Source organism: Peromyscus maniculatus, chromosome 15 (assembly GCF_049852395.1).
Source record: "Peromyscus maniculatus bairdii isolate BWxNUB_F1_BW_parent chromosome 15, HU_Pman_BW_mat_3.1, whole genome shotgun sequence".
Classification (NCBI taxonomy): Eukaryota; Metazoa; Chordata; class Mammalia; order Rodentia; family Cricetidae; genus Peromyscus; species Peromyscus maniculatus.
In genome coordinates, this window is record NC_134866.1 from 41544656 (window position 1) to 41572193 (window position 27538).

At 43.5% G+C, this 27538-nt stretch overlaps 1 protein-coding gene across 8 annotated transcripts in view; it reads right to left on the reverse strand.

The window, feature by feature from the left end:
- The window catches only part of Arl15 (ARF like GTPase 15), a 392450-nt gene that overhangs the window by 14522 nt on the left and 350390 nt on the right, over positions 1–27538 (reverse strand). The gene's annotated exons all lie outside the window — the stretch shown is intronic.

A 27538-nucleotide genomic window follows, 5' to 3' on the forward strand; every position in this document is an offset into this window, starting at 1 on the left:
GGTACATGGAGGAAGAATAAGTGCAGAAAAGTAAGTCTGGCTGGCTAACAGGCTCTGGATCACATGGCCCAAGGCCCATAACCTGTGAGTTCTTCAGTTCTATGAGTCATTGTTTTCCTTATACCAGGCATTATAAATCACTCCTGTACAAATTAATGAGAGAGGTATCAGGCTTGACAGAATAAAACATCTCCACAAGTCTGTGGCAAACTCCACTTTCAAAGATGATAACCTCAATTTGGATGTTTTTTTTCTCTAAATTTTTCATATATAATGAGGCGTAGTTCCTTGGGAACACAGACAATGAAAAAAATTGTTTTGTTCTCTCTAATGTACCTACTATATTGCTGGCCATAGCAGATACTTGTTTATTTCTTTTAAAAATGGACTTTGAGAGCTGAACTATCATGACAAAGACAGCAGACAGGGCCCGTGTTTCTCCCCACACTAAAATGTCAGTAAAAGAAGGAAACGATATCAGAGCGGAGTTACTGTTCTAATTAATCAGGTCAAGGTTTCACACAGAAGGCTGAGCTCATAAACAGTTTCAAAACTGTAGGTCTAATTGGTTTAAACTCTATTACACACATGCCCACAGGCAGCTGCAAGTTGTTTTGCAAACAGAAAAGTAAACAACCTACCATGGAAAAGAAAACCACTCCAAAAACCTGCGACCAATAGGACACTTGTGTTTCGAGCCGTTCCTTTAATCTGTGTCCAAACAAAGCATCTAATTCTTATCTCAGAGAATGGGAAACACTGACAGATGCAGAAAGGGGAGCCTCAGGAGTGCGCTTGTCTTTGCATGCAGGTACAGGCAGCCTTTCAATAGCCATCTATAACACCATTAATTACAGAGGCAGCCGCGCTTCAGCCCCACACCGTTTTCTTCTCGTCTCTCCCTCCTTCCTGGAATCCTTCCACTTCACCCTTGCAGAAGGGCACTCACTCTCGGTAACAAACACTTTTAGGATATTGTAAATGTGATGCTTTCTTCTTTTGATTATAATTTTTCTTTACTTATAGAAGCAGATGTGGTGAGGATCTCTGAAACCTATCGCCGAAAAACTTTTCCCTGGCCATACAATGTGGCCGTTGAAAAGTATTACCTATACGTATGGGGAGCTAGTCAAATATGTACTAGACAGGAAAGGGAGTTAATGAGTGAAAAACCCAAACACATATCAGAGACAACCAATTAGCTTGTCTGAAACACAGGCTTGTAAAGCTATCAGTAACTTATAAAATGGTCTGCTACACACGAGTAAAATGGTGCTTAAATGACTTGCCTAACTAGATGCAGTCACCATGAAATTGATTCTTTTAAGTTTTCTTTTTTTTAAACTTAATAGCCATTAACTGTGCATATTGATATGGCTGGCTGGCTGGCTATCTTGGTATTATAAAATGCAGGCTGAAGATATGAGTTCTACATTTTATGAAGTTGGGGGTGGTGGTGGTGGTAAGCACTTGAAAAAGAACAAGTCATCAATTACCGACAGTGGTGTCTGCCTCAGTAGCTGAGATGGGTCAACACAGATCATGGCCCTTCTGCCGTGCTGAAAGCTTTGCGTGGATTGCTAGACGTGTTCCCGAGGCATTCCAATTCTGAGTGTATACTTTGTGTTGCAGAAAGCACTTCTTTCCCAGCATAACCTTGGCTTGTGTCGAGAGAGGAAGGAGAGGAAGCCTAGTGTTTCAAAGCTACCATGTGTCACACACACAGCATCACATTTGTTCTCCCAAAGACTTATTTTACGAAACACTCTGCGTAACCCGAGGTTAGCTGACCTGTAAATGACAATTCCTGAACTTATTTCATACTGTGAACTTTCTGAAAAGTCTGTTGTGTATTATACTAGATTTTTGGCTCTGTCTCATGTTCAGCCTGCTTGATTATATGGCTCTATGCTACAAACAGACATTAACCAGCTGATCTCCAATCAGACAACCCGGAGGATATGCTTCGACTCTGTTGGGTCTATTTTCTCTGCTTATCCAAAATGCAGTTCACCGAACCACTGCTAGCTCCCCAACACAAAGGATTCTACCTCCGACTCAACAAAATACAAGGTAATAAACACAGTTAATCAACAGTGACAGAGGATTACATACACAAAAATTCTCGGAGGAAAAAAAAACCCAACACACTAGTTTATATTTTCAACTTTATCTAATTTTCATAATGGATGAGGTGTCCACTGAGGTGCTGGGTATGAGAAAGTAGCAGTGATAGCCTATCCAAGAAATCCGTGGAGTCCAAATAAACATGGTCACCATTGGCCTGTGGCACTATGGCAGCACTCTAGCCTAACAAGACAACCTTCGGATGCTGGGGCTGATTCAGATCTGGGGGCCTTAAGTGGGAGACAGACAAATATGGCAAGCAGTGAGTCGTTCAGTTGCCAGTGGATGGAGCCGATGGCTCTGTCCAGTTCCAGCAGTATTCCAGCAATGGACGTTCCTGTCCATTGTCTGTCATTTGGCTACAGAGTGATGGTGGAAACACTAGGAGGAAATGTACACAGGAAGGTATGGCAGCTCAGGGTTGGGGGAGAAGAGCCCACCCACCTCTCGGCACCACCCCTGACCACAGGGGACAGCGAACACATGATCTTGCAATGAAGTGACAGGCTTTCAGTAATGGGGAGAGAATTTCTTTCCCTGTTGGCAATTCAGCCAAAAGTCTCATATCCTGGCAACTTAGAAACATGAGCTTGGAAAGAGGCAGCCCAAGGCAAGAAAAGCTAAGTGGTAATCCATCCGGAGGAATTTTAGCAGAAACCCCACATAGAACCAGTTGAACTCAGTTTCAAGCCTGTGAAAGGCAAGTCTGGAGATCATTACCACAAACATAAAGAGAACACCAGAAAGGAAGGTACAAGAAGCCATAGACTATATTTCCCACAGTACTGTTCGTGTGGCCTGGGGTCCTCGTCATTCCACAATTAGTTGAAGCCACTAATTATCAACCATGGGAAGAGGGGAGGCAATCACAGCTCTCAGGGGACATCCAGCAATGGCTAGGGGTGGTACTAGCTGCCACAATGGGGGAAAGGATATGGGGAGAAGGCTCTCGTGTGTCTAGACCAATGTTACTGCTCCACATTCCATAGGGAGAGCACCCCCCCCCCCCGTCCCTCAACAAAGAACTCTCTAGCCTTCAAAATGAACAATGCCAAGGCTGAAAGACCTTTCATTCAAAATTCAAAGGACACAGGTCACATTAATGATTCAGTTCTTGGTTGAGTGGCAAGAAGTGCCAGACTCTTCCCGAAAGAAGATCTAAGCTGGACAGGTAGACAGCATGGAGCAAGTGGTGCAGGCGACGGTCCCCACCCCTCTGCCCCCTTTCGTCTAGAGCGAATAACCAACATGTATCAGCAGGGCCAAGTCTGTATCCATCAAACCAGGCCATAACTAGTGCGACAAGGATACTGCCCCCATCTACTCACCCTACACAGTCCCCGCTTCTGGCTAAGGGACAAGAGAAGTGACTTAGAACAAGTCTTATATAATGGGATGGACTGGTAGATAGTCTCTGGATTAAGTCAGCAATGATATCTGCCACATAACTAACCTAAGAGAGCGACGGCGAGACACAAAGCCATCGCCGGTAAGGACAAAGCTTTGGCTAATTTAAAAACAATACACAGTTAGAATAAAGGCTCTGTTGATTAGCTTCCTCTTAATCATCTAGGGTTAGCTGAGACTTCATTGTCCCAGTACAAGATGATGCTTGAAGCCTCCCACACAATGGGTTTTGACAGGCCATGCAAATCATGGCAGACGCTTTATGACTGGTGGGACTGTTTTTCTACGACGTCTGCTCCCAAGTTGCTTCACGATTCTCATGGCAATCATATTTGTTCTTATCATTAAGTAGCTTAATTAATGTGATGCCAACAGATGAAATAGGAACTTGAAAAGATAATGCCTATTTCTATGAAAAATTAAATGGAAGGTATTCAAAGAACTTAATAAAGCAAAGCCATTAAAAACAAACTGCTCTTGAATTAGATTTCAGTAAGACATTTTCCAAAACTGATAAGGATTGGAAGAGAAGATGGCTTCAAGTACCTTTATCTCACGGTTCTACTTTAAAGAAACACACAGCTGAATGACCAGAGAGGAATGGCCACACTCTATACAGTGTTAGAAACAGAACACAGAACTCATACTAGTGGCCAATCATTCGAGAAAATCTCTTGTCTCAGTATGAAAAGATTAGTGTCATCTGTACGTTTAAGTTTTTTAAAAAAGCTAGTTAAAATAACTTCGATTTTAATCCATTCTTTTCTGTTTTTCCAGTGCTGAGAAAGGAACCCAGGGCTTTCCTGATTGATGCTAGGCAATCACACGCCCAGCAGCACCCACATTTAACTAACTGGTCAACTATTCATTGAGATGAGGCCAGTGGGCTGCTGCGGACTCACAGCTCTCGATTGCCAACCACACTTTTCATCCTGTCTGAATCAAAAGCTGACTGGGAGGGGAAGTCAATAACACTCGCTGTGGGCTGAGGTTCAGGGCGCTGTACGAAACACGTCCACTGTCGGAATCAATACTCATGTCTATCACCTCACACCCTCTGCTGAAGGGAAGCCGAGTCTAAATAAATGAAATCAAAATGCTCAAACCCACACTCACACATACCCATACCATGACAGTTTCCTTAGAAACATTCACGTCTATAAACATGTCTTACAAATGGACATTGCTTTAGTAAATATTTAATTATCCCTGAATGAATGTGAAATGGTATTTTCCCTTTCTTTCTTTTTTCTTTTTTTCTTTTTGTTTTTTTGGGACAGGCTTTTTCTGTGTAGCCCTGGCTGTTCTGGAACTTGCTCTGTAGACCAGGCTGGCCTTACTCAGAAATTTCTCTGCCTCTGCCTCCTGAGTGCTGGGATTAAAGGTGTGCACCTTGAAACAGTGTTTTCTAACTAAAACTTTTGCCTTTTTTTCTGGGCCCAGACACAGAAAAGAGAACTATAAAGTACATGCATCAGTGAGGAAAACTGGCCTGTGCTTTTCTTAACCAATGGCTTACATCACCATCTTCCACACTTACAGCTCTCTACGTAACAGGTTTAGTACTTTATAGATTTTTAGTACTTTATGTTACTTTGAAGTTACCACATTTCTTTAAAAACTTTTCATATTGACGTTTCTATTTACAAAGTGATGATTCTAGACATGGCTTGAAAACAAAGCCTGTTAGATGCCAGTTTGAGGACAAAAGATAGTTTGTGCCTAGAACTAATTTCTTGAAGTACAGGGTGGGTGTCAATATGAAGGTAACATACATTAATGCATGGGAGTGGCACATAATTCTATATGCTCACAAATGTTATCTTTATAATCGGAGTCATTGGATACCTTGTCTTTATCATGTTTAGCACGAAGGACCTGGAGTCCTTTATGAGTTTCAGAGTTCTTGAAACAGATTTACAAACTTTGGGTGCCCGTACATAATCTATTCTTTCACATGAAATGAGGAAAATGGGTGGCTCTGAGGAAATCCGTATTTGAGAAACACATTCTTTCTTATTTGACTCCCGGCTTTTCATCCAGATCGACAACACTCATAAGCTGCACATCTCTTAGCAGTTAAACTCAGCGCAAGAGTTTGCATCAAACATCTGGGAACTCTGAAATCTCTTGCAGCTGCTGAAATACTGGCATGTGACTTCTTACACAGCACTACAGATGACTGACACGTAGCAACACGTCATACTGCTCTTCGGTGACCTTCTGGTGGGAGCCAGGTCACAAGACAGACGAGTTAGAGAAAGCATCGTGCTTTGGGCTGGGGGTTTGCTTGGTTATGACAGGACCGATGACTTCAGTCATCAGGACATGGGATACTTCCTAGCCGCCTGAGGAAAGCCAAGGACATGGAAGATGAAGTGGTAGGGCCTGGGCAGGAGCTCTGCCAGAGGTGGAGACAGACATGAGCTAAGCCAGCTCTTTGCACTCCCACAAATTAAGTTATTAAGGCAAGGAATTATTTCAAGCACCAAAAGACACAACTTATTAACTAGCACTTATGAAAGAATTGAGCACGGTTGTCTAAGCGAGCAGATTTTCTCTGCAGGCAAGGCAAAGGAATGGGCTGCTTATGCTTCTCGTGGTTTTTATGAAGCATCACAAATCAGACACATAGCCCAAGTCAAAGAAGCTCATTTGTGCTGCATCATAGACGCTTAAAAATATTCCTATATCTGCACAATGCATAGAAAGCTCTCTGGAAAATCATGAATCCCTTGCACACCCAATATTCCCCCTCTCCAATCCTTCCCATCTGCCAGCTGGGTTTCATTTGAAGAATTTCACACTGAATATAAAGTGCTATTTTGACCATGTGTCTCCAGAAATGTGAAGTTAGAGTCTATTCAGCTCGCACGGAAGTGATTGACAGAGAAGGGATTAACCAACTGGATGTCACGAGGCAGTGAGGTTCCAGGTTACTGTACTTACACACGAGGCTAGCAAGGCTACGGCTTCCCAGCAGGGGACTTACTTTGTACTTAACCACTCAGTGACCACTATGCCCGGGATTCTTTTCTTTCTGTCCCTACACACCACATTCATCTATTGCCACATCTGTAAAATGGGAATACGAAAGCCTTTCTTAGAAATCGCTTGCTGCAATGCCAATTTGCTGACATACAGACTGTATCTGTAATGATTGGTCTCCAGGTTTAAGAACTAAGTCAGTGGAAAGTATGCATGGCTGTGTATACCTTCCTGTGTGTGTCTGCATCTTTTAGGGGTGAGAGAAGACCAGAGAGAAGAATGGCATGCAGAAAAGGATAGACAGGGGTTGTCTTCGTATTTCTTTAATACAACTTTACCATTTCGCCTAATGATACCTCTCAAACATGGAAAATGTTTCTTACACACAGTATTCTGGAGACAGCTGGAATGCTTGGAGCATCTAGAAATGTCTCAAATATCACTGCCATGGAAGTTCTTCCATATAAAGCAGCCTCCTCACAACTTAAAAAAAAAAAGTTACCCATCTTGCTTCAGACTTCTAGCACTGAGGTGTTACCAGATACAAACATGATGTTACACCCATACGTTTGCGTTTCTAAGCTTGCCTTTTGCACCTTTAGCAGCAGACCACTCCATCACACTTAACACACCCACAGGATGTATCACCACAGACCAGACTACTTCCTAGCTAGTGAGTACTTGAGGGAAAAGGGATGTGGTCATTGCCTTTTGAGAAAGGTATAGGGGATCTATCAGACTTGCTACTGGACTCAGTCTCTAAACTAATGAACTTCTCTGGTTTTTACATCTTAGAAGTTTTCTAGAACTTTCTCTTTACTGAAGCAAAAACATACCTTTGAATATACCAAGGAGCAGGAAGGGGATTAAAGCAAAGAACACTGGCAGACATATACAATATTTAGCCACCTCACATCAGAAAATCCAATAGATGCTTGCTGGTCTGATGGGGAAACTATAGCTGATAACTCTCTGGAATGTTATCTACTCATACAACAGAAACAACTGTGGCCGCTTTCAAATCATCTTACCTAAGAAACATAGGCTTTTATCTTGTATAAACATCTTGGGAATTTCATTTTTTAGGCCAATAAGGAACATTTCAATTACAATAACGTGCCCATTTCTGGAAGGCAGGTGGCCTTTCAGGCAATCAAGTACCCCTCAGGATTCTTTACTTACACAAGTGAAAAACTGGACTCCGGCTTACCAGCGTTCGGTGCTCAGGAGGCAATTTCCCATCATCAGTAGAACCAGCACCTCAGTCCTCACACAGAAGTAACATCCCCACCCTCCGATCTGTCGGATTGCCTTTTGCAAGAAGGACGATTTAGAGGAGATCATTCAAAGGGCCATGCCCGAGACCTTTCTCTATGGGGTGTCACATGGTCTTACGAGTCAGGTTCAGGCTGCTGAAAGCTATCCAACCACTTTACTCTATAGCATTTGAATACTTGGGTCTTTACTCTGTTTAGTTCAGAGCGGCACTATTACGCATCCCCACCAGAAATACATACACGCTTCAGTTGTCTCACATCGTATAAATAGCTAGAGTCAGGTTAGCATCTAACCATTCTATTATATATCGTACAGTGGTTTGAGCTTGCATTTCTCTGATGACTACTGATGTTGAACAGCTTTTCATCTGCTTACTGGCCAACTAATACAATATGGTGTCTACTAATTTTGGTGACGTTCAATTTGTCCAATTTCCCTGTTATGGCTTATGTTTGATATCATGTCTAACAATAATTTGCACCTAACTAAAAAAAGATCCAGAACTTCATTGAATGTGAAGTTTTGTCATGGATTACTCATTAGATCACTCAGTGTCTCCCATGGGAAGAAAAACATTTAGAATTATGCTAGTACAGCTTTTTATTTCCCTTTGAAGACAAATCTACCCTCTTTTCCTATAACGAGAAAAATGTTAGAGATCATGATTGCTTGACTCTTTTTTTTTTTTTTTTTTTTGGTTTTTCGAGACAGGGTTTCTCTGTGTAGCTTTGCGCCTTTCCTGGAACTCACTTGGTAGCCCAGGCTGGCCTTGAACTCACTGAGATCCGCCTGCCTCTGCCTCCCGAGTGCTGGGATTAAAGGCGTGCGCCACCACCGCCCGGCGATTCCTTGACTCTTTTATTTTCCCAAAACTCATTATGGAACTCCACTGGAGTAGTAATTTGGCCCCCAGAGTTGGTGTTGCTACAGATGTTTTTCCTGGGCTAGGAATATGGGTCCACAGGAAAGCACAGCCTTAGCACGCAGGGGCCCTAGGTTCAATGTCCAGTAAAATACACGCACGCACGCACATGGTGGGGACGTATACGTCCTGATCTTTTGTTTCTATTTTTGGTCACTATTTTCTCAGGAAGTCACTGGCAAGTCTTTGCAGAAGGAGGTAGTGGGCCAAACAAGCTAACGCTGAGGCAGCGTCTCAGCCTGAGGTTGAGCACTGGTGCCTGGTCTGAGCTCTGCTGGCCATAACCACTTAACAGAGCACCCCAGGCCTCCCTGGCAGCCTCGTCTTGAGACAGTCCTACTATGTTAGAGGCTTAAAAGTGTTTGGCCAGACTCTTACTGCAGTGTATAGATTCTCGTTTTAACGGAGTCGTTTCAGTGTAAGAAACTCAATTGAAATGTATTTGAGGAATGGGTGTTTACATACTCCAGAAAGGAAAAAATTCTTAAACAGACCAAATCTCTTATAGCAAAGTCCAAAGGGCTAATCAATTGCTTTGTTATTTAAAACAAATGATGCTCATAACGGCTTTTTACCAGACAATCTCCTTCTCTTCTGTGGTTCACAGTTTGTACCCACTTGGGGTTGTAGGGAGATGAAATTTTAACTGTACTGCCCAACTTCTATCCTCTATATATTAGATGTCACCTGACATTTTTAATAATGTCGCATGATCAACTAACTCTAACAACACCCCAAAATAATCTTTCAGTGTGGTGAAGGGAAATCTGGGGAGGGGGGCAAAGCTAAAGTCTATTTAGTTGTAAGACTTGACTAAACTCCATGAGACCTAGTTTCTACATCACCCAAAAAGAAAAAAAAAAAAATCCAGATAAGCAACCCATCTTTGAGAGCATTCCAAGCAGAACACACACATAGAAGCCTGTTTCTACCTTTGGGTTCCTTCATTACAATCACTGAGGCAAGTTTCCCACATGATAGTACTGGACACTCCAGCACAAGAACCCTGTGACACAATCTGGGTTCACTGGTAGCTGCCCACATATGGTAGGAGTCCCCAAGGAGCCAGAAAGTGGGAGAAGGTTGCGGACTCCTGGGTGATCCGGATTTAACTGGATAGACATCTGCTACACGCCAGACACTCTCCCGAAAGCTCAAGACACAGCAGCAAAGAAAGCAGAGCAGCTCCCAACTCCTGGCCCTCACGTTTGAGTGATAAAAGACAGGCTACACACATGAAAAGCCAGTAAAACACCATCTGGTACGCCAGACCATGATGGAAAGGACTGGAAAGATGATTCATGGGTCTATAATACACAACAGGGTGGCCCATCTTCCACAGAGTTCCTGGACTTCTAACTTCTAGCCAAGTGAAGTAGTCGACTCAAACCTCCCTGCTTTCATCATCCCTGTGTTCTCTGTTCAAGGTACTCCTTTTAGGGCCCTCTCCCTGTCTTCATGTGGGTGGTAGTCCAGTGTCATCGTCGTTAACTGGATCAGAGGCAGAGGCATCTATATTCAAGTTCCCACTTTACCACTTACCGGATGCTTGATTTGGGGTAAGTTCCTTAACTTCTCTAAGCCTCTGGTTCTAAATTAGGGCATAATAATAACTATTATAATACCTAAAAATAAAAGAATCAGACCTATCTTACAGAGTTCATTTGCAGATACATAAAGTGCTTAGAAAAGTGCCTGGCACTTTCTCCCTCTTCCATCAACACTACTAGAAACAGTTTTGCTGAAGACCCAACTCCAATGCCATATCTTGTGCTCTAACCATTGCAGCTGAAGATGTCTCCTTCTCCAGTTCTGCATGGCAGCCATTCATACTATGCTACACACACATCCACAGATACACAGATGATCCTTCCTCACAACGTCACAGCTCCTGAGGGCTTATACATCATGCACTTTTCATCTTTCTCCTTTTTTTGCCTGCTCTTTCTTCTTTGTGTTATTGATACTTCATTACACATCTACACCAGTGAATGGCCAGGACAAGGAAACACCAACACCCTCTGCAGTGTGTACAGCAATCTCGAAATCTGTCAGCATTCCTGAATGTCTTGTTTAAGGAAAACTTGCAATAGAGGCAAAAAAGATGCCCTCCTAAGACTCACACTCTAACTTGGGAAGCAAGCACTAAGAAGAACATCTCGAGCCGAACAAACACCCTACCACTCCCCGACTCAGGGGCCCAGAATGCTATCTCCCGCAGTGTGCCACGTGCTAATTTTCGTGGCTCAATTTCTACTTACCCAACAGATCTGCTTAGGAACCTCTTCTTGCTCGTTCTCCTCTGCCTCCCTTCTCTGAAGGCCCTTCCTTCCCTTAAGCACAGATTGATTACTCATCCCATGTCTGCACACCCTTTGATTCTTTCTTCATCCCCCTCCTGGAATGTGAATTTTCCAGAAGGCAGGCAGATTTTGGGTCTGAGGGAGCTTTTTCGCAAAGCATGCCCTCTCATTCTCTTGGCTAACCCCGCATCTGGAGCAGGGCCCACGTGGACCAGATGCTCAGTGAGGGCTCGCTGAACCAACTGCTAACAAAATAAGCCAACAGACCTCTCTTCCCTTTCTTGCTCTTTATCTTTGGACAAACGCTGGAGCACGCAGCTAGCCACACCAAGCTACAGCAAAGGGAGATGTCCCCAGAGACAAGGCAGGATTGTCTCTCACTTTTTTATTCTGTTGGCTGAGGACTTTACTGCAGAGCAGGCACTGTGCTGTGGACAGAGACCAACAGGCTCCGAAAGACTCACAGGCTGCCAGGGCACAAGATACAAACTCTCAGGTGTGTTGCACGTGTATGGAAAGGATCAAAGTCACCCCAAGATGTAGGATTTACCTATATGAAAAGTTACTAGTGCATGCAAGAGTTGATCCGATTTATAGATTATGAGAATGTAATACAAAAGGACCTTTAAAAGCACAATCTAGTATGTATTACTAAACAGTTTTAACAGTATCGACATTGTTCTGGGGAAATCTGCTGCCCCTAAAAGCTTTCCCTTTTAAGACCCAACCAATAAGAGATTTCTATCCCAGCTGTTTCTGTTTGCTTACTTGAGTTGTGAAAATTTAATAATTGGAAGAAATGTAAACTATGAATCACTATCATACTTAATTCTCTATTAAGACTTTGGCCTGGGAAGAGTAATTTCATCCACGACAACATTCAACGTATTCTTTGAATTTCAGTATGCCAAGGAAGAAAGAGCAACCATTTTGTTCTCAAGCTGGCTTCTGACTTGCTGGCTGCCTTTATGTGCTCACCCTTTGCTTCCCAATTTGGCTTCTGTTCTAAAGTAGAAGTTCTAAAACTCATAAGACACCCAGAACAGATTTAATTAAGAGAACATTTTAAAATTCAACCTGGCTGTATCTACAGGAAGAATGAAAATATAGAACAGAAAGAGAAATGGAAAATGAGGTCCCAGAACACAGATTATTAGATTTTTTTTTTTTTGAAATTATTAACTAGGACAGAGGGAAGCAACACCTTTTAAGGCACTGGTATTAGTACTAATCCTGGCCAGCGAACACAGGCCTAACCTAGTATTCTGAAAAGCAAAGGTAGAGATTCTCGTTCGGAACAAGTGAGAGGCTGGATGGTAGACAGAGAACCTATCTATATAACTGCACTCAAAGGGTCTTAACGTTCATCCCAAGGAGGTACAAGGCATCACCCGGATGCTTAGGAAATTTCTACTGTGCCAACCAGTTGATCCTTCAGACCACTGCAGTCTGGTCTGCATGTCAGAGATGTGGCCTACCTCTATCCCAAGCCACTGAGGCTCAGGAGTCACACTGCTGTATATGAGACAGTACAGGGGAGAAGGTGGATGGGGTAGGGGTGCACAGAGCTTCCGTTTGCTCTGGATTCCATCTTAGGGGAAGACAACTGTTTTCATTTTCTTTTCTTTCTGGGGAACAAAAGCACCAGATAGGAAATGCGGTCCCTTTGGAAAAGGACCAGCCATTTGTTCTCTAGAAGGCCCTGAAACCAAGGAGATAAGGGAAAGTGGATCTCTGGAATTGCCTGAGAAAAAGCCTTTTAGGCCCGACTGTGGCAACTTACTTGAGAGCTGCAACTCATTAAGCGTGTCTCTGATATCACTTCAGATATGAAGATTAGTGGAACATGCCGATAGACTGAATCATCAAAAAGTTCTCTTAGGAATTTCAACACAGAAGATTTGATGGAGAATGACTCCATCAGCTCAAGCCTGTATGGGCAGAGATAAGGTGAACATGCCTCGTAGACAAGGGCTTCATTCTTCAGAGATGGAAGCTCCAACTCAGGCGCAGCCAGTGTGTACTAGGAGCCTGCACTGACTGTGGCACTGGCCGGACATAAAGGCCAAGGCCCCCCGCCTTCACGGAGCATAGTAGTTAAAAACTCCACGTGTTACTGCCATTCCAGGGGCCCGACCGACGGCAGGGATCAGCACTCGGTTAAAGACTGCTGCTCGTTTATTTTCTTCGATCCGTTTTGCTCCAGTAGGCAGTACTGTGCCAGGGTCTGGCTTGAGAAGAGCAGCTATGACGAGGCTTCGCCGAGGCTCCGAAGTGGCTGCACGGTGCCTCAGTCTTGTCTCCAGAAGGATGTAGCAATGTTTGGGTCCCTCACTTGTCAAACTCCTCTGACGGAGGAAGGAAGGGGGCCCTCTTGTTCCGTATTTCATGAGTGTGCCATCGCAACGGAAGCCGCATTCCTCAAAACACTCTGGGTAAATAGACAGGAGGCAGCATCCTGCTGACACACACTGCAGATCCTGAGCTATCAATCTCTAACGGAAACTGGAAAGAGGCTCTGAGTTGCCCATTCTTAGAAATCACATGGCATATGCCATGAGAACATATGGCTGAGGCATCGCTGAGGCTTCAGCTTGTACCTCTGCCAAGAAAGCGAGACACCAAGTGCCTAAGTACTAATGACTCAGGGAGTCATGCAGACAAGCCTCTCTGAGGAAAGGGAACTGGAGAAACCCGACGCTGAAAAGGTAGACGCTTTCAAGGTATCTGGCAGGCACGGTCTGAAGGTATTGACACAAATGTGCAAATGAGTGGGGTGTCGATTTGGGGGAACATGGGAAGGTGATGTTTCTAAAATGTAGCAGAATTTCTGCAATTATGCTGAGGACAATGGCGAGGCGTTTGAAGCAGAAGCAGGCCAGCACACTCATAAATGCCTAACCCCGGGGATCTGGCTCTGGAGACACAGCCGCACAAGACACTGGCATCTGGCAAGTGAAATCCAGGACTTGAATTACCGGGGAGAATGTGAGGGAGCCAAACCAGATGATATTTTTGAAATATATTTTTAATTTGAAGAGCTGATCAGAGCCTATGCATTCAAATATGGGAACTGTAATTCAGTGATACTGAAAATAAACAAATAAACAAACAAAAAAGCACGCCTTTTGAAGGTCCATTAAGCTCTAAAAGTATCAAGACAAATTGGTGCTCTAATTACAGTTACTTAGCATAAGTCGATGTACAATTAATTGGTTTTCTATGATCTGAACTTCCATTTGGGCTTTTTTATTTCCTGTTGCTTCTGTCTGTCTTCACTTGGGAAGGAGAACATCATTGATCTATCTCAGAAGCACCAGGTGTGGGCGAATACTTCCTTGGCAACTGTACGGGACACGATACAGCCCTCATCACACCTCCTGATCGGGGGCTTTTGTTACAGATCACTATCAGTCTCTGTGCAAACAGGAACCATATTGCAAAGATCAGCAGTCACACGGTTTTCTTTAACAACTTCAAGTACCACATTGTAAGTTTCAGAGGTGTGTGCCAAAGGTGTTATCCAATAGACTGCGTAGTAAATAGCAGAAGCCCTCCCGGTCAGATCTGCCAGGCTTGGAAGAAATTAGGGAAGCCATTATAATGAATGTGAGCAGTCTGCAGAACTTCGGTATTTGCAGTCCTATGCACAAATGTGAGAGGAGCTAGTCTCTGTGAGAAATTATCTGTTTCTGCCAAGACATCTCGCGCTCCAACTGGGTGCAGTTGAATCTGCCTGAATCTGCTTACTTTCTTAGGAGGAACAGGAAACAATGTAAAATTAGCACTTGCTACACTAATATGGGGTTGGGTGTGGGAGGCAGAGGTGAAGCGAAGCTGGAAAGGAGAGGAAGGGAAGGAAAGGAGCGAGCAGCATGCTTGCGTGTGCTCTTTGAACAAGCAGCCATGGTTCTGCGAGCAGAGACTGGAGGCAGGCGCGCGCAAGGCGGTGTGTTTCTGTCCAGTGACATCAGGGATAGAAAGGGGAAGGAAGGGAACCCATGTCTGTCCGTGGAACTCTGGGTTCTGGAGTCCCCCGGCTGGTGTCATCTCACTCATTTGACAGTGGCTGGAGACACTGGTATTTGGGTTAAATACCTTTGTTCCTCATCTCAGCCTGATCAGGAAAGATCGCTGTCTTTTTTATCTTCTAACCGTGGGGTTGTGAGCATGCTGGCCTACACCTTTGGTTCCCTACATTTCTTTAAAATAGGAAAATGATAGCTGTCCTTGAGGAGGCTGGCAATAAACATAGTAGGGCCTTAAGTCCAGTGAGTGCTCTGAGCTGCTGCTCAAATACTGCTATGGTTATGAATAGAATGTACAGCTGCTTACTAGAGAGCTGGGATTTGAACCTGGGACTTAGAACACAGAAGACTTCTTTCTGTTTTGAATTTTCTCAACTTTTTTTTTAAATCCTTGAACAGATTTTTGTTGTTGTTGTTCAAGATAAAATCTCATGAGAAGGCACTGAACAATCTTTCTTTCTTTCCTGCAACTAACTTTGTAATTTTTTGGAGGGTGAGGTGGGTGGCTGTCATACTCAAATTATTGTTTTATTTTTGGTAAAATAGTCCAAACTTAAGAACACCTCCTCTCCCTGTATACAAGGTATGGATATAGTTGAGGCAAGAAGAAAGGCCCTCCTATGACATAATTTTTTTGTTGTTTTGGCTCCAACTTTGTGTTGTATGCTGCTTAGTTTTCTTTCATAATTTACATTCTTACTGTTTGGGGCAAAAATAGCTTTCCTGGGGTTGGACAGATGGCTCTGTGGTTAAGAGCACAGGCTGCTCTTTAAGGACCAGGATTCAGTTCCCCACACCCACAAGGAGGCTCACAACTTTGTTACTCCAGTTTCAGGTGATCCCATGCCCCCTCCTGGCCTCCATGGGCACTGCACACGTGAAAACCGCTCATACTTAAATAACAGTGGATAAATCTCTTAGAAAAAGGACTCTCCTGTGAAAAATGAATTGAGGTTTTTGCGGTCCGATTTGCTGCCTTAGTGGCAAGCGTTGCTGTAGTTGTTCAAAAAAGATTCTGGAAATCGTTTAAACAAATGCACCCCGCCCACTTCCTTTGTGCCAGGCACTGGGCAAGCCTTTGATGACTGGGGCAGCATCTACAAGTGTACACCACCAACATCTGAGCCTTCCTCTTCTAGGGCAAAGGTAACACTGCATTTCACAGCCTCTGTCGTGGTTGGGTGTGGCCAGCTCTTCCATCTTGGGAATGGGGCACAAATGGTAAGGGCCATTTCTAGTCTTGCTTCTATTGTGGAATATCCCACTTTTCTATGCACAACCTTTGTTCTCTTCATGAGGAGCTGAACGAAGCAGGCCCTCACGTCCTGGAGGAGCATAGAATAAGATGGAACGTCTCAGGATCCTTGGCTAACAAGTGTCCCCCTTTACCCATACTAGACTGTGAGGTGACATAGTGGAAAGCCACCGAGACTGCGGACTGTATGGTAACTCATGCTAGCCTAGCCGATATAGACACATGACTTAGCTCTCCTTGTCACACAGCCGGACAAGGCAGTATCGCCTGCACGTAACTCACCCACATTGGAGGCTCACAGAGAGCTAAGTCATTCATCTGGAACCAAAGTGCCGATGGGATGAACATGATGATGAACATGATCTATGCCTAGCCCGAGGCAGTCCTGCGAGAATACAGTCCTACTGCATTCTCACTCAGGGTAGCCTGCTACCTCGCTAACAGCCACTATACCATGTGAGCACAAAGTCACATGGCGGGTATTTTTTCCTCTTGAGCAAGAACATGTTCTACTCAAAGTTCTCTCAGGTTGAGTTTTGTAGACAGTTCCATTCAGAGAATGAGACACTGCTTATAAAACATTAGAACGGGACCTTTACGACATGAGTGAAATAAGGGTGGGAGTCCTCAGAACCATTGCGTCACACCATACTGCTTCTAATTTTCTGCTTTTCAAATCTCTACTTCAAAATAGAAAGTTCTGATATAGTTCTAGAATCCAGCTTTATGGACACAGAGCTATGGAAATGCATTGTATACGTTTAAGGATGGTGGATCCACCCAAGTCCTGCTCAGTTAAGTACTTCTTACACCTGGTTTGTTGGGTACTGATCCAGCCCAGTCACTCTGAAAAGAGGAATCCTTGTGGATCTTCTGCTGAGCCACTGGATTGAGTTTCTAATATGTTTTCCTCCAAATTCCAGTTCTTTCCTTCCTATGTCTGAAACCTATGCACGATGCTGCAAGGTCAATCAACATTCACTGTCCCTCTGCATGTGTTCAACAAGAACAGGGCGTAGACTGGGTCCATGGCCTAGGACCCAGGGAATCTGGTACCTCATCAAAAAGGATCCCTGTTCTGTCTTAGTTCACCAAGTCCTCGAATGCCTTTTAGAAAGTCATTATGACAATGACTCTCCTAATGTTAAGGGAGCACTCTTGTAGAAGTCCTATGAACAGAGAATGCCTGATGTGAGGCAAACAGGTGAGATGTTTAAGCAGGGCTATATCATTGACCCCAGCCAGTCAGAATGGAGGCTGGTGAAAGAGCTACTGTATGATTCTAGACATTTTCTATAAGCCAGGAGTTCTTCCCCGGGGTGGTGGAATTCCAGTAGTTCTTGCGGAAGTCACGTCCAGTCACTACAGGGTAGGCCTCAAAGGGATGGACTTCAGTACTTGACCAACTGTGACATATGTAACGAGATGCACATGGACACAATACTGTCTTGACCTGTGGCAGGCTCGTCAACACCACAGGAACTAACTCTGCTGACACCTGCCCTGTGCAGATCCCAGGCCAGAAACACAGAAGGAACAAACGGAAAAGTGTGTGTTCTCTTGGGGGGGGAACTTTCACTTTCCTTAATGAGCATTTCAAGGGGACAGCACTTGGTGCATGATGGGGATGGACCGACTGGCCTTAACGGAATGCCCGGAGTACAAAGAGCCTGGATAATTTCTGCAAAATTATAAAGAAACTAACCTGACCTAAGGGAAACTTGGTTATTTTGATGACTGATAGAAAAGGCAGCCCTGTAGGAACAAGCAGTGTCATAACTACTAACTACCTCCTGATGAAGCCACACAAAGACACAGTAACTTAAGGCTGAACATGTTTTCGGACAGCCGGTCCCCTTTATCAGTCAAGGTCTGGTCTTCCTCACTTCCACTGGTCAGGGCAGACAGAATAAGACTCCTGTGGCTCAAACAAACCCAACCAAACACGCCCCACCTCCCATGCCTGAAGAAAGGGATCCACCAATCTCAACTGGAAATAAGTTTGTGTTTGTGATTTGGTTTTGAAGATCATAAAACTTTACATCTGCATAAAATAGGATGCAGCTGCTTCTGAGGGGCTGGCTGCTCCCTGCACCAACCCCCGTGAAAGGCTACTTGGTAAAAGGATCGCAGAGTGCTGGAGATGAATTGTACATGCTGGAGCTGTCAAATACAGGGAGCTTTCTGGGGAGTAGGGCAATTCATTTTATAGGACCCTCCAATGAGACAGTCTTTCATTCCTGGCATAGTCTCAGGCATGTCAAAACAAAAATCTGGTATAACCTATAAAACAACAACAGCAACACAAACTCAAGTTTTAATTTTCTAATAAGTTTTCTTTTTTAAGGTGTGACTGTTTCTCAGGTCCGGGGAGTGCCGCAAAATTAAAAAGCTAAAAGATGCCTACACATTCGCATCCACAGCTCTGAAAAGGACCCAATGAGAAATTTCACGCAGGAGGCAGAACAGTAGAGACCAATGAGACGTGACTGTGAGTTCTCTTCCTGGTGTTAGGTTATGACTTTCAGGAAAAGGGGGTAATAAAAGTGTCAGGACAAAGGTATTCGGTGGACGCTGTGTCAGATTTCGCAAGGCCCAGACGCACCTTGAGCAGCAGCTGCGGAACTGCCTGGGCCTCGGTGTCTGGAAAGCTGCCGAGATGTGCCTTAGCTTTCTCGAAAGGCACTCACTTGGTATTTCTCTCTTACTTTTATTAGCTTAAAAAAGATTTTTTTTTTTTTAGCAGATTGTCGCACAAACGACATTATGGGAGATATTCACAATTCGGCTGATTACTCTTCGAGTCTTCCTTAGTGTTACTTTAATTATTCCAAACAGCATTTTAAAATTGTTTACATGAGTTGAAAATATGATTCATTCCAAAGAACTGATATGGAAAAGATATTCTTAGAGCCAGGATTTTCAAGCCAGAAGGGGACTTGCTTTACAAATCATCTCTTAGCCCTCTCGCTCTGGCAGCCAGAGACACCAGACCCAGATGGGTAAAGTGAGTAAACGCAGGGTTAGCCAGGGAGGCTCAGGCCGTGAGTCTGGCTCCTGACATTCAGTCTCCCTGCTTTGCTCCTCAGGGCCTTTTCCACAAGCATGCATCTTGTTCCTCTTCAGGGTTGCTCTCTCCGACTACACCTGTCCCTTCCCCAGATCTACACAACAAGCGGGCCGTCTTTGGCCCACGGTATCATGCCATGGAGCCTGGGGATCAGCTTGCTTTGCTGACTCCAATTGTTCCACTGAAGGAACAATTCAGCTGAATCTAACACCATACAGAAAGGCCTTCAGAATGGAGCACACACAGCTTATTTCTCTTTCCCTTTCCCACCCTCTTCTTCACCTTGTTATAAGATATTATATACGGACCCCCGTATACCGTTTCCAGCTGGGCGGCAGTGGTGCACGCCTTTAATCCCAGCACTCAGGAGGCAAAGGCAGCTGTGAGTTTGAGGCCAGCCTGGTCTACAGAGAGAGTTCCAGGACAGCCAGGGATGTTACACAGAGAAACCATGTCTCAGAGAAAAAAAAAAAAGTTTCCAGAAAGAGTTGATCCACAGGTCATGGAAAGATCCCTACAATATTAGCAGAACCAGAACACAGCCCTGCCTTGAGGTACTGTCCTAATGGGATAAACTGCTTGTGCCTAACTTGAGTTAAATATGATCTAAAAAAAAAAAAAGTCTAGTTGCTTTTGTAACCTCAATAGCCCTTTTCACTTAACGTATTGTCACTGTGGTAAACACACAGGACCTAAGTTCCTTCTTAGGCGCCAGGTAGCACTAAGTTCATTCACAGTCTTGCAAACCCCCCCTCCACCTTCACTTAGGCATGTCCCCCAATCTGCAGTGAGTACACTAATGAAGCCAGGACAGCACAGGTGGAATTCCAGTGTGTTTCTAAATCCTTTCCTCTTGGTATCTTCGTTAGCTCTAAGTATCTCAAGAATGGAGCCTTGACCTTTCTCTACTGCATGTCTAACCTACTTCTTCTGTCCACCTCCTGCGTACCTAAAACTTGGCCTTGCAAGACACACACACAGAGTCTCTCTCTCCTCTCTCTCTCTCTCTCTCTCTCTCTCTCTCTCTCTCTCTCCCCCCCCCCCTCCCTACCTCTTTCTCTTCCTTCAGCTACAGCCTCTTTCTCACAAACCCTTACTCCTCTGGCTCTGTCACTTCTGTTGAAGCACCTGCCCTTGGCTCTAACTCTTCCACCACTGCTATCCCCTTGACCAGGCAGTTTTCTACGTCCTTACTAAACTCCCTTCTCTTACCTTCACCACTTCCTAGCTCAACTCAGCACAGCCCTGCAAACGCTGGTCACGGATCTATGTCTGGGACTACACTGTGCTGTGACAAATAGTTTGGACAAGAAGCTTAGTCTTGGATGTGTTTGGAAGCATAAGTATAAAGTTACACAGCACAGAGGACACAGAAACAAGTAAAAGAGAGCAAAAACAACATCATCAAGAGTAAAAAAAAAAAAAAAGTACGACTTGAATGAGGGCTATGGCAAGTCAACGTTGTCTCTCTAGGGCAGAGATCCCCATATATTAGCAGTCCACATCTGAATTCTGGCTTTGCCCCTTGTTAACCATATGACCTTCAGTTGCCTCATCTATGATAATGATGCTACTGTGTGGACTAGGTAGACATTAGCATGTGACTAGGTGTACTTGTGCAGAAGACATATACGGTAACTGTAAACACTGTGATCTGCCCCCAATCTCACTCTGTACAGGGGCAGGCTCGTGGTGGATTCATGGAGGACACAGGCTTTGAGATCAGCCTTTGGTTAACCTAGAACTCTGAATGCCAACAAAAAGCTTGGGAGATGGGGATGACTCACAGTTTCTTAACTGGTTCTGACACCACGTGAGGACAGTATTTTAGGTTGAAAACTTGCATTGGATTTATTCAGTCACAGAGTTAATGTAAGCCCGCTGGCGGGAAGTCTGATCTTTCTACAGGGAGCCCTCAGCTACTCACTTGTAGTTTTCGACCCTTGCACGAAGTGTGAATAAATAAAGGCTTAGACCCAGCAGATCACTTCAGGTTAAAGAAGAGGGAGAGGCTTTGCCAAATACCCTTTGTAAGTGTGCGGCATAAATTGAGACTGAACGTTGAAGGCTCTTACAAACAAATGGAGCCAGTTACCTAAGTTATATAAATTATCATTGATGTCTACTCACATGTTCCTTTGCTTCTCATCCTCTCTCCCTTCCTGCCTCCCCATCCCCGCCCTCCAGTTTCATTCCTTCTCTCTTCATAGATTTATGGGGTAAACTTGAAGAAGAGATCACCAGCCCCTTGTTATTCCAGGAAGTGGCTGCTTGGTGACTGGTCCAGGGAGGAACTCTTCTAATCTCAGCAGAGTTCACACGAGGGCCCTGGACAGTCTCTTCCACCATCTCCACACGTTGTAACACGTTTACACCACCTCAAACCCACCACCCTACCCGACGCCTGCTTCACATTCAGGATGAAATGATTTCTACTGTAAAAATGGTGTCATCCAAACGCCCACGAGAGTTTGGATGGCCACATAAAGTCTAATGACTTTGCCAGTTTCTATGGGCCCACGTATTTAGACTTTAGCAAAACTACTGTAATTTTGTTTCTGAAATTCCACTCTTCTGTAAGCAGAAATACAGAGAACCCAGGAAAGATCATCTTTAAAGTTTTTATGAACTTCAAAGGAAGCAATTCTCTATGTCTTGGTTATCAGAACCATCTAACTCTTTGTTTAGATAAGCATTCCAGATAGGGAATAAGTTGAAAAAGACGAATACATAAAAGCATGCAGATTGGTTAGATAGAAGCAGAGGACAGCAGATGAAATAAGGAATAAATATTTTCCCTTCAGTGGGAGTACTTTAAAGCCGAAGGCTTTGCCCTGAGAAGTCCAGAAGTACAGAACACTCTGGTGGTTGTGGATACCTAAGAAATGCACAACCTGAATATATATTTCTTTTATGGGTCAAAGAGAAGTCAGGATAGCTGAATGCCCTTCATACCACTCAGAGACTGCTATTAAAAAAACAGCATACCGTCAGCCAAAATGTTGTTTGCCTACTCTACATATATACTAAGAAGCAGTAATTGCAAATATCTTAACAATCTGAAATAGGTTACCACTTAAAAAAGAACCTCTTATTCCACAGTGTAACAGTAAGTTGCTTTTAGTTCCTCAAAGACAATTCTCTTATCTGACGACAGTGTTCGGAGACTTGCAACTTGACCAAGGGTAACTAACGCAGAAGATGGGGACCACAATGATGAGTAGATCACACCATTGGGGAGCCAAGCAGATGCTAACCCGGCCTCTTAGTCCCAGCACACATACATAAGGCCAGAGGGCAGAATGTGAAGGTCTAGCAGAACTTGTACTCTAGTGTGGAAAAGGGCAAAACCAACAACACAAGGGTCCAAGAGCTTAGTCAGGCATGGGCATACCTGTTGCTAACCTCAAGTGCTCTCTTTCTTTAGTTTATTCCAGAATAGGCTGGTCCATTTATTCAAGGTCCATCTTACATTAAATACTAACGGGGAGCCAAATAATTTACGTGGCATTTTTCTGTTACGGCTCCATGACATTAGATTCCTTGAGACATCAGCAGAAGCCAAGATGGAAAGGCAGCATTGCTCAGAGTAAAGAAACATCACTTGTCCTACACTCAACGCAGGCAGAAGGTCCTGGTTTTAGATCAGAAATAGTCTTAGTCAATAAAGAACACAGATGAGGTTGTTCGGAACTCCAGGAGAATATTTCAGTCGTCAAATTAATACAAGTGCTAAGTACAGAAGACACTGCCATGGGCAGGGCAACTCAGGGGGACTGCTCTGTCCTTTCAATTACCCACTGTAACCTGGGTGCTAAAGAGTCAAGTGGGTTTGTCATAGGCAGGCTGTCACCTAGCCTAGGAAATGAAAATGTCTACATACGAGTTTACTGTCATAAGTCATCTTAGATTTTAACCCTTACCAATTCTTATAAAGTCCCAATTTAATAAGATATGTATAAGAAGATACATATGAATATATAACATATGCCATTAACAACATGCTTCATTATTTTAAAAGTTTACGGGGAAACTTCCCAAATGTAATCTTTCCTCCAACTACAAGACACTCTAAGGTCTCATTCCCAGGAGGCAAGCTGTACTTGGGTTTATTTGTTATTTTTCAGTATATGTCTTTCAAACAAGCTTGTAGGCTAGGGAAGTGAGTTCCCGTTCTGTCCATCTCCTGTTGTTTCCTATGTACATGGGCTTTTGACAGGTCAAGCCTATCCTAAATCATATCTGACATAAGGCTGTCACTCAAATTTACTATTTTATATAGTGTAGGGTTTCTGGGACTTGGTCCACACTTTGGTGAACTTTGAATTTTGGTGTTTGTGTTCATTTGGAAACTAAGAGGGGATAGTTTTTATGCCTGAAGGCATACTGTCCCATTATAACAAACAAACAAACAAACATCAACATTACTATGAGCATTTTCAAGTGAATCAAAATTGGACAAGTTGGGGGACTTCTGCTTTGGAAGGGAGAGCCAGGATAAAGAATACAGAAAACATGTGTTTTTGCTGAGGGTGAGAGGAGGCAGTAGAAAACTAAACTTAAAATGCTTTGGATATGAACTCCCCCACGGGAGTATAAACCAAGCGGAACTAAGCAACGCCCACAAGCCCTTGCCTGCCAATAGCTCCCCTCTGCTTAGAAGAACTTTGCCAATGGCTTTTGCCTCTGGCACAGAGGCCAGTAACAAAATGGACCTAGTATTTCCAGGCCCAAGCTTTCTAAATGACAAGCAAGGGAGGGGAAAAAAAAAAAGCCTTGGTAAGCAGATCACCATCTGGCTTGAGGCACAGACTTATGCCAGTGAAATGATGTTACAAAATTATAAACGTTCTGGAAGACTCTGTGCCTTGATCAAAAAGTACTGGCCAAATTTGGAAACTGAAAGTGGGATACACCAACATTTGTGGTCTTTATCATTCACTGCTGTGCTAGTTACAGGTGATATTGAACAGTGTCAGCCCGAGTACAGAGCAAACCACAGGAACAGGGATACCACGGGGACACCACAATTCCAAAACGGACATCTACACAGAGAAGGCTCAAGCTTTGTCTGGACAACTGCAGAAGCAGTCTAGTCATCAGCTTCTAATCTCAGAGTTATCTTGGTTTGTATATCCTAATACACTGGACATAGTTGGGCTCACTGGAAAGGATTTATTCTAAACCATTTTTACAATTTTTCATTTACATATTTGTGTATGTGCATGTGCAAGTACTGTGTGCCTGCATGTGGAAATCAATGGGCAATCTGTGGTGAGTTAGATTTTTCCCTCCACCATGTAGTTCTAGGTACTAGACTCAGGCAATCTGGCTCGATGGCCATAACCTGCTGAGCCATTTCGCCTGCCCTAAAAAGATTTATAGTAGAAGAATACAAATGTAAACCATAGTATTGCAGACTCAGTGCTATAGTTTATAACATGAAAACTTAAAATTTTAAATTATTAAAAAAAAATTTATATGCATGGATGTATTGCTCACATGTACGCAGAGGTTGAAAGAAGGCATAAGATCCCCTGGGACTGGAGTTATAGGTGGTTGTGAGCTACCACGTGGGTGCGAAAAATTGAATTTGCGTCCTCAGCAAGAGCCATTTCTGCAGTCCCACAAATGAAAAACCTTTATGTAGAATTAGGTCTAAGTATCTATGAGATAACTATTTATCTACATATATCTATATGTAGGGAAATGTACATATTTTGGGTGTGGTATACATGTTCATGTGTGTGTGCATACGTTCACACGCATTATGGGCGTGTGTGTGTGTGTGTGTGTGTGTGTGTGTGTGTGTGTGTGTGTATGTTTGTGGAAATTACAAATTAATGCTGAGGAGTTTTTCTCAATTGTCCTTTACCTTAACTTTTGAGGCAGGTCTCTCACTGAGCCTGTTGCTCGCTGATTTGGCTAGGCTAGGTGGTCGGACAGGTTCAGGGGCTCATCTGCTCCCAGGCCCCTAGCGTGAGAGTTAGAGGTGTACACTGTCTCCCTGGCTTTCACATGGGTACTAGGGGTTAAACTCAGTCCCTCATGCTTAAGCAGCAACAGTTTACTGACTGAGCCATCTCATTAGGCCCTTAGAAGAAAGTTTTTCCTTTATCAGTAAGATGAAGTAAAAACATTCCAAAAGATTAGAATGCTTACTTCAGTATCAATCAAATTTAAAGGTCTCTCAGAATGAGACTCTGTGCTTTCTTTTAAGTTGCTTAGTTCAGTTTTAGAGGATGATGGCTGATATCACATGTTTTTACAATAACATCTGTAAGGTATTTCCAAAATCTGGCTTAAACAGTATGCCCAGAGGCTAAATTTAAATTCTGAATATTCCCAAGGTTATATAAATGAGTGCTGTGTAGGCAGAATCCCTTAAGCTCTGACCCTAAATCAGTCCAGATTAGTACAAAATAACTTTGTTTTCTTTCAGTCTGACAATTTTTATGAAAAGGGGGTCATCAAGATTTCACCAGGAGCTTTGCATAAACGTTAAAATCATGGGAGCCATTTAATGAACGATGTTTGGTAAATGATCAGCATGAATTACTTAGCTGATCTAGGAAAAACTCTTCCCCCTGGAGCATTAGTTAACCCTTTAGAAAGTCTTCATCTGTTGCAACAGAACACAGTATGAAGAACTGTCTTTGGATTCTCACTGTACTGGATGCATCCGCAGAAGACGCAAGATAAATGCACAATTCCTAGATCCTGTGGAAGTGCTGTGAAGCATAAGACTTGTTACCATCATTTCATGAGAAATCCTAAGCATGTAAAAATGCCTGTCTACCAGCAAGCACGGTCTCTTAACTGGAATTCCAGAGAGGACAGCATATAAATTGAGGAAAAATAGAAACCTGGCCACCCAGAGCTCTTCAATAAACTTAACAGCTGCCTAAAGACAGGAGATTTAAATAAATGTGCGTTCAACTCTCACCACCTGACACATACATCTTTCCCTACAGTTTGTAGGAAGACCAGTTCTAATAGAGGGAGGCCTGAAGGATGTTATTACCCATTCCCCATCTATTAGCAGAATAATGCAGTAGTCAGAAGACGTTCATGAGATAAAGGCATCATTCTCTCTCAAGTTTCTGGATGCCTGCCCAAATCACAGTCATATTTTCATATTTGTCAGCTCAAAGAGACTCTTTTATAATAGCAAATAAAAATTAAGTGTTCACACTGGGCTTCAAAGCAAAATTCTTTCAGCGATGATGCATAAAGCACACTATACATCTTTCTTTAGGAGGCTTTGCTGCCTCGGATTCAACATGCAAACTGGTCACATCACAGAGCTAAAGTGCATGGGGACAATGACTGCTGTGACTGGACTTTTAAAAATTAGGCGACTTATGCAGAGAACTCTCACATGGGTGAATTCACAGCCTTTTCCTAGAGGGGGCGTATTTTTCAGTAAGGAACGGCAGAGAGACCAGACATGAAAAGAGAAGACAATTAAGAGCCTTTAGAACTTGGTGGATGCAGCAGAATAAAGAAGTAAGTCATTAATAAGGGAATGTGAAAATGTCTACTAAACCATCCAAGGCCAGTGGGTGTTACTCGGTTCACGGTAAACACACTCACATCCTGGCGCGTTCCCACTTACTGAAGGCGCTGTTTTCTTTACACCCACCCCTGTTCAGGAGCAGTGATTGCTAATAAGCAGACACATGCTTGTTCAGGGTTGAAGTAGTGATAAGTAGTGATTTAAATAGTTTTGAATTATTAACGGTAGGATACTGCTCAGCCCCTAGCGGACTAGACAGTACAAAAACAAGCTCCTCCCTCCTCTTTAGCAAGATCTAGCATCTGACTTTTTTGAAAGCACAGTTTTACATGTCTCTTTAGGGAGATACTGGAGGCCCCTTAGTACTTCAGTGCCTGGGATAGTGCCTGGCAGATAGCTCTCAGGGACTCGTTGAGAGAGATCTCTGAAATGTAGCTGAATGTTTTCAGTATTCCTGCATGAATTTGGGGATACAAAGGACTACCAGCAAGGACCAAGTAATTTATTCACATCTGATTTGCATGTTAGGGTAGTCCTCTCTCCCCCAAGTAACAACAATAAAAAACTGCAAATCCTATACAATCTCAAGAGATGTCAAGTGGAAAAAAAAAAAAAAAAACCCTAGGAAATCAACTACGCAA